The sequence below is a fragment of the Piliocolobus tephrosceles genome, chromosome 11, assembly GCF_002776525.5.
Source record: "Piliocolobus tephrosceles isolate RC106 chromosome 11, ASM277652v3, whole genome shotgun sequence".
Taxonomy (NCBI): domain Eukaryota; kingdom Metazoa; phylum Chordata; class Mammalia; order Primates; family Cercopithecidae; genus Piliocolobus; species Piliocolobus tephrosceles.
In genome coordinates this window covers 60,213,970-60,222,918 of record NC_045444.1, presented here as the reverse complement: position 1 = coordinate 60,222,918, position 8,949 = coordinate 60,213,970, and positions in this window count along the sequence as shown.

The following is an 8,949-nucleotide window of genomic DNA, read 5'->3' as shown; positions in this document are numbered from 1 at the left end:
TTCTTTCTTTTTTTTTTTTTTTGAGACGGAGTCTTGCTCTGTCACCCGGGCTGGAGTGCAGTGGCCGGATTTCAGCTCACTGCAAGCTCCGCCTCCCGGGTTTACGCCATTCTCCTGCCTCAGCCTCCGGAGTAGCTGGGACTACAGGCGCCTGCCACCTCGCCCGGCTTGTTTTTTTGTATTTTTAGTAGAGACGGGGTTTCACCGTGTTAGCCAGGATGGTCTCGATCTCCTGACCTTGTGATCCGCCCGTCTCAGCCTCCCAAAGTGCTGGGATTACAGCCTTGAGCCACCCCGCCCGGCTAGAATACATATTTCTAAGAATACATAGTCAAAGTCTTATGTTCTAAAATAATTGAAAATAGTTCTTTCCTTTGTGGTTATGTCAACTTGATACACAGTGAAATTCATTTGTTTTAGAACAGTTTTTTTGGTTATGTCAACTTGATATACAGTTAAGTTTATTTATTTTAGAACACTTTTTTTGGTACTTTTTCAGGCAATGCTTTTTGTTTTACTTTATAAGCATCATTAGAAAATAGTTGCGTTCAAACTGCAATGAGAACTGAGGTTCAAAGACAGAAGAAATGGGACGAGACCGTCTGGGACCTCATCTTCCTACTTATATGCATCATTTAATAGTTCACCATTGATTTCACAGCAATTCATCCAGGATTCCCTGAATAAACTGCTCCCTGACAAAACATTTTAATCATTGCTTCAATTTAGATAATCCTGGTCACATCAGGAACACGGAAGCCTTAATGTTTCCAGGCTCTTGTTCTCTTTGAATACCGAAGCCTACTGATACATTGAATATGTCTTCCAACACTGTTAATAGTCATATTTACAGAACTGAAATAGTCATGATTAAAAACAGAAATTCCCTTTGAGGTCAATTCTTTTTTTTACATAAAATATTTGAATTCATATTTTGCTTCAGTAAAAAGAACACACACCCACACCCACACCCACACACGTTCCTTCTTCTTTTTTTTTTTGAGACAGGGTCTCACTCGGTCACCTAGGCTAAAATGCAGTGGCACGATCAAAGGTCATTGCAGTGTCGACCTCCCTGGGCTCAGGTGTTTCTCCCACCTCAGCCCGCAGGTAGCTGAGACTACAGGCGCATATCACCATGCTCAACTAAATTTTTGTATTTTTTATAGAGACAGGGTTTCACCATGATGCCCAGGCTGGTCTCAAACTCCTGGGTTCAAGCAATCTGCGTTCCTTGGCCTCCCAAAGTGTTGGGATAACAGGTGTGAGCCACCGTGCCCAGCTGTCTTCTCTTTTAAAAAGCAGACTGGCCAGGCGTGGTGGCTCACACCTGTAATCCCAGCACTTTGGGAGTCCAAGGCGGGTGGATCACGAGTTCAGGAGCTCAAGACCAGCCTGGCCAAGATGGTGAAAACTCATCTCTACTAAAAATACAAAAATTAGCTGGTTGTGGTGGTGGACACCTGCAATCTCAGCTACTCGGGAGCTGGAGGCAGAGAATTGCTTGAACCTGGGAGGCGGAGGTTGCAGTGAGCTGAGATGGTACCATTGCACTCCAGCCTGGGTGACAGAGCAAGACTGCGTCTCAAAAACAAACAAACAAAAAACAAGACTTTATTTTTTTTTATAGTGGTTTTAGGTTCACAGCAGAATTGAGAGGAAAGTATAGAGATTTCCCATATACTCCTGCCCCACTCATGCATAACCTCCCTATTATCAACATCCTCACCAGAGTGGTGCATTTGTTACAACTGATGAACCTACACACTGACACCCAAAGTCCATAGTTTACATTAGGATTCACTCTTGGCGTTGTACATTCTGTGGATTGGGACAGATGCATAATGACAAATATTCACCATTATAGTATCATATAGAGTAATTTCACTGCCCTAAAAATCCTCTGTACTCTGCTTATTCATTCCTCCCTTCCCCCTAACCCTAGCAACCACTGATCCTTTCACTGACTCCATTGTTTTTGCCTTCCCCAGAATGTCCTATTGTTGGAATCATACAATATATAGCCTTTTCAGATTTGTTTCTTTCACTTAGTAATATGCATTTTAAGTTTCCTCCATGTCTTTTTATGGCTTGATGGCTCATTTCTTTTCAGCGCTGAATAATATTCCATAGTCTAGATATAACACTATCTATCCGTAATTCTTACTGAAGGGCATATTGGTTGCTTCCAGATTTTGGCAACTATGAATAAAGCTGCTATCCACATGCAGGTTTTTGTGTTAATTTAAGTTTTCAACTCCTCTGGGTAAATACCAAGAAGTGCAGTTTGCTAGATTGTATGACAAAAGTGTGTTTAATTTTGTAAGAAACTGTCAAACTGTCTTCCAAAGTGGCTGCGCCATTTAGCACTTGCATCAGCAATAAGTGAGAGTTCCTGTTGCTCCATATTATTTCCTTCATTTGGTGTTTTCAGTGTTCTGGAGTTTGGCCATTCTAATAGGTGTGTAGTCACTTTTTTTTCCATCTATACTGTTAGATTGCAGTGTTTACTATACTATGTAACATCATTTGATTACTGTTGGAAAAACATGTTTAAATAGAAAGTACAAGAACTCTGAAGTCAGGTGGAGCTGGTTTTATGCAACCTAACAGTTGTTTAGAGTTAATAAAACAGTGGCCAGGTGCAGTGGCTTATGCCTGTAATGCCAGCATTTTGGGAGGCCAAGGCAGGCAGATAATCTGAGGTCACAAGTTCGAGACCAGCCTGGCCTACATGGCGAAACCCCATCTCTATTAAAAATACAAAAATTAACTGGGTGTGGCAAGGCATGCCTGTAATCCTAGCTACTCTGGAGGCTGAGGCAGGGGAAGTGCTTGAACCCAGGAGGCGGAGGTTGCAGTGATCCGAGATTGTGCCACTACACTCCGGGGGTGAGAGAGGCACGACAGAGCGAGACTCCGACCAATAAATAAATAAATAAATAAAACTAATACAGTTTCCTAACTTTTTACAGACTTGGCGTCCTTAGCTGTATTGTAATAATACATACTCATGGAAAGTTATCTTGAGCAGTAAATTAGGTCCCAAATGTAAAGTGCTAGCACAGTATTTCATACAATAGGAGTTTAATCATCATTATCTTTCTCTCAACCTAAAAACCTCTTAAGACAAACATAAACAGAAAAAATGGCTTGATCCTGAGGATGATTGTTAGTACTGTCCTCTCTTGATTTTTAGGTCATTTGTGCAATCCAGGTGTAATTTAAAAGAAGTACCAAACCGAGCCCTTATTTATTACTTCAGTTGGGCAGGAAGCCAATGTATTAAGCAATCTTTTTAGTCTTGCTGATTCATACAGGGCACAGAAATAGTATTAAAAAGTGGCTATTCTAATCAGGGGGTCTTGTACTGGCTGTCAGACAGGGCATCCTAAAGATAGTTTCCAGAGAGCGACCCCTAATTTGCCAAGGTCATTTAAGAAAAGGTACAAATTTCATCCTACTGTTTGGAGATCTTTCACTCCACTTGAAAACATATTTTCTCATCCAGGATGAAATATAGTTCAAGATTCTTAATTTTATTTATTTATTTATCTATTAATGTTTTGAGATGGAGTCTCGTTCTATTGGCAGGCTGGAGTGCAGTGGCGCGATCTCGGCTCACTGCAACCTCCGCCTCCCAGATTCATGCAATTCTCCTGCCTCAGGCTCCCAAGTAGCTGGGATTACAGATACGTGCCCCCACGCCTGGCTAATTTTTGTATTTTTAGTAGAGACGGGGTTTCGCCATGTTGGCCAGGATGGTCTCGATCTCTTGACCTCGTGATCCACCCACCTCGGCCTCCCAAAGTGCTGGGATTACAGGTGTGAGCCACTGCATCCGGCCAGACTCTTAATTCTAATTAAAAATTTTTTCTTGATAGACATCTTGTGGGAGCACTGTTTTCCTCAGGATTGAAACTCACTTTTCTTTTTCCTTGTTAAGTAATCATTTTGTTTGTTAGTTGTTAAAAGGCAAGGGAAGAGAGTACTCCTCAATATTTTTTTCTGCAACAAAAGTTATCCTAAATCACTATAGTAGCAACTTTCAAAGAGTTGCTCTACACAGAGTATGTGTTCCAAGAGATTTTAGTGCTCGTTATATCAAGAAGGCTATACGCATTTGGTAATGCTGGGTTAAGGGGTGTTTACAGATCTTTTTTTCTTGCAGAACTTCTCAAAACTTTAAATATACTAATATATATTATCAGTCTCCCAAAGGGGTTTTACAGCACTTCCTAAAGTTATCTGATCCTGGATCTCTTATTTCACAGAGCAACATGGAGTGTCATTGTTCCACAGAATACACTGTGGGAAATAATGTCTTATAACTTAAAACTAAGATAAGAGGGGCCGGGGGTGGTGGCTTACACCTGTAATCCCAATACTTTGGGAGGCTGATGTGGGAGGCTTGAGGTGGGAGGCTTGAGGCCAGGAGTTCAAATTCAGCCTGGGCAACATGGCAAGACTCTTTCTACAAAAAACAAACCAAAAGAAAAAACTACAGCTAAGAGGAACATTGGACCAATGTGCCCCAAAACATATTAACAGTTTTCAGGAGAGTATACATTTTTGTTTGCTTTGGCCATTGCAACCATTGTCTGGTTATAAGAAACAGAAACCACTGCAAATGTATTTAAATAGAAAATGGAAATTCTCGGTAGAACACAGTGCTATCTCACAGAGTCCAGGGTCAGAAAATACACAGGGCTTTAGGAGAATTAGACTCTGGAACTGGAAACTCAGAACTTGTGATGACTTTCTCCTCTGTCAGTTTCCCCAGGACCATACAGATGGTTGATTAACTACACTTCTTCCTCCCTCCCTGCATATTTTAGTTTTCTCTTTCTTTCTTTTTTTTTTTTTTGAGACAGAGTCTTGCTCTGTCTCCCAGGCTGCAGTGCAGTGGGATGATCTCAGCTCACTGAAAGCTCCGCCTCCTGGCTTCACACCATTCTCCTGCCTCAGCCTCCCAAATAGCTGGGACTACAGGTGCCCGCCACCACGCCTGGCTAATTTTTTGTATTTTTAGTAGAGATGGGGTTTCACTGTGTTAGCCAGGATGGTCTTGATCTCTTGACCTCGTGATCCGCCCGCCTCGGCCTCCCAAAGTGCTGGGATTACAGGTGTAAGCCACGGCGCCCGACCAGTTTTCTCTTTCTTTAGTGTATCTACCTGTCAAGAAATTGTCTGACATAGACCTGATTCTATGTTCCCCTTTCAGCAGCAGATATTATTTGTTGCTATGTTCTAAGTTCAGCTTCTAGAGAGAAAGAGAATCTGAATTTGCACAGCTTGGGTCAGGTTTTCATCCATCCCTAGTTCAATCTACTGTAACTGGAGGGTTAATGTGCTATAAGCAGGAAGGCTTGGTCTCAGTTTGATGAGGAAAATGATCCCTTCTTAGAGTGAAGGGGTTATGGGATGATAGGTACCACCAAAGTCATGACTTCTAAGAATCAACTTAGGACCTGGTGCAGTGGCTCACGACTGTAAACCCAGCAGTTTGGGAGGCCGAGATGGGTGGATCACCTGAAGTCATGAGCTTGAGACTAGTCTGGCCAACATGGTGAAACCCCATCTCTACTAAAAATACAAAATTAGCTAGGCGTGGTGGCACATGCCTGTAATCCCAGATACTTGGGAGGTTCAGGCAGGAGAATGGCTTGAACCTGGGAGGCAAAGGTGGCAGTGAGTCAAGACTGTGCTATTGGCTCCAGCCTGGGCAACAAGAGCAAAACTCCGTCTCAAAAAAAAAAAAAAAAAAAAAAATCATCTTAGAAGCCCAGCCTGATTATAGTATTTCATATATAGGTGGAGCATCCTAATCTGAAAACCTAAAATGTTTCCAAATCTGAAACTTTAAAAAACTGACATATAATAATTCTGCGTATTTGGCCAGGTGCAGCAGCTCAGGCCTGTAATCCCAGCACTTTGGGAGGCTGAGGTGGACGGATCACCTGAGGTCAGGAATTTGAGACCAACCTGGCCTGGTTTAGTGAAACCCCCTTTCTACTAAAAATGCAAAAATTAGCCGGGCTTGGTGGCACGTACCTGTGATCCCAGATTACTTGGGAGGCTGAGGCAGGAGAATCGCTTGAACCTCGAAGGTGGAGGTTGCAGTGAGCCAACATCGTACCATTGTGCTCTAGCCTGGGTGACAGAGCGAGACTCCACTCCCAATAATAATAATAATAATAATAATAATATTAATTCTGCATATTTATGGGGTACACATGTTGATACATGTATACAATGTCTGAGGATCAAATCAGGGTAAGTGGGATGTCCATTACCACAAATATTTATCATTTCTTTGTGTTGTGGACTTTTTTTTGTTTTTTGAGATAGGATCTCGCTCTGTTGCCCAGGCTGGAGTGCAGTGATACAATCACAATTCACTGCAGTGTTGAACTCCTAGGCTGAAGTGAGCCTCCTGCCTCAGCCTCCAGAGTAGCTGGTACTACAGGCATGCACCACCATGCCTGGCTAATTAAAAAATTTTTTTTTTGTAGACATGGGTTCTTGCTATGTAGCTCAGGCTGATCTCAAACTCCTGGCCTCATGTGATGCTCCTGACTCAGCCTTCTGAGTTGCTGGGATTACAAGTGTGAGCCACCGTCCCCAGCCTGAAACATAAATTTTTGTGTTTAGAGTTGGGTTCCCTCCCCAAGATATCTCATTACATATACGCAACTATTGCAAAATTTAAAGACATTTAAAATCTGAAACACTTCTGGTCCCAAGCATTTTGGATAAGGGATACCCAATATGCATTACAATACCAAATTCATTTAGAAAGAATGTCCTTCATAAATCTATTTCTGAATGAATATTGGGTTAGGCATTATTAATATTTATCAATATCTAATTTTCCTCTACTTCTGGGTACAAGGAGGATTCCCAGTCCCTTGAGATTAGATGTGGCCATGTGACTTAACTTGGCCGATGACATGTTACATTGGGGTAGCAGCATTTCGATATGGAAGGGTTTTGAGATAGAAGCATCCTGAAAAGTGCTGGGTCAATTCATGGACAGCTGGCAGATCTCCAGTGGACTTAATGGAAGAAAATAATTTTATTATGTTAAGCCCCTCAAATTCTGGAGTTGTCTGCTATTATATTACTATCTAGCCTATTCTGAGTAGTATAAATAGTCTTTGAACTGAACAACACAGGTTCAAAACTGTAATGAAAATGATACATTAAGCTGAACTGATGTTGAGAGGCCATGAATTTGGTGACCTAGGCCCATGCACAAGATTCCCCAATTTCCAGCTCAATTGATGTGACCACTGGGACACATTTTGGTAAGTAACCTTCCACTTCCATGATGGGAATTTTTAGTATCTTGTAAAGGTTAGTAAACATATTGTTTTCACATGCTGTCATTTTATAACACCATTAAGTGTTGTTAGAAGATGATCAGTTTTCTTCAGTGTTTTCTCAGTGATCTAGGTGTGCCAATGTTTATTGTATTACAATTTGTATATATCATATCAGATGACCACCAATGCCACTGATATTTTCCAGAATTACCATACTCTGCTCAATGTATTATCTTAAAAAAATGGTTCAGGAAGTGAATATTGCTGGTGTCCTTTTCTTATAAAACCCTGCTTTTGCTCAGATATCTATCCGTACTTCACACAGCCATGTGCCTCAGAGGAAGCTGACTTCTCCTCTAGCCCCAAGGATGGACTAAATGGTCTAAGGGTAAGTCCATTTTCCCTGCCAGTGTCTGGTTCAGGTACAGGCATGAGACCCAATTTTGCCCAGTGAAACAGAAGAAGTTATCTGGAGAGATCTGAAACATGTTTCCCGTACTAAAAGAGAGCTACTGAAAGAGATGGTCCCACTCTACCCCAATATTGTCACTCTGGTTATGTTGCCTAGAACTGCTATCATAGTCAGCTTGCTGTTAACTTAAGAATAAAACCAGGGAAGCCCATGGAAGACAGAGACATTATATGGAAAGAATTAGGCTCCTTGAAAATGGTGTTGAGCTATTGACTCTATCAGCCTTGTTCTCCCACTCTGTACTTTCTGTTACATATGATACATTTTCATTGAATCAAAACTTCTGTAATTTGTATCTCAAAGTATTAGCTAGCTAATACAATGATAGTATATTTACTTTTCTGGATTAGGATATGTCTTTTTATGTTGCCTCTGAGAAAATAATATGTATACTTTCCTTTTAAGAATTCCTAAATTGAGGCTGGTCATGGTGGCTCATGCCTGTAATTCCAGCACTTCTGGAGGCTGAGGAGGGAGAATTGCTTGAACCTAGGACTTCGAATCTAGACTGAGCAACATACTGAGACCCTGTCTCTACCAAAGAAAAATAAATTAGCTGGGTGTGGTTGTATGCACCTGTAGTCCCAGCTACTTGGGAGGCTGAGGTGGAAGGATCTCTTAAGCCCAGGAGGTCAAGGCTGCAGTGTGCTGTGAACAGCCCTTGGTGAATAGCCACTGTACTTCTGTGAACAACCACTCCATTCCAGCCGGGGTAACATAGGGAGACATTGTATCTTAACCACGAGAACAAAACAATTCCTAAATTTTTGTTCATGAATTACAATAGATATTACAAAACAAAACTCCAGCAGTTTCTAGGATACATGACTCTTTTAATCATTATTCTTTCAAATACTATGAGCAATTCTAGAATAGAAGCAATTGATTACTTGTGTTTTACTTCACCAGTAACTTATAGTCCAATTTCAATAACTCAAAAAATAGACTCTGTCAAGTGTAAGAATGACAATGGAAAATCTGGGCTGTGCACGGTGGCTCATGTCTGTAATCCCAGCACTTTGGGAGGCTTAGGAGGGTGGCTTGTTTGACTCTAGGAGTTCAAGACTAGCCTGGGCACCATGTGGAAACCTTGCCTCTACAAAAAATACAAAAAAATTGGCCTGGCATGGTGGTGCACACCTGTAGTCC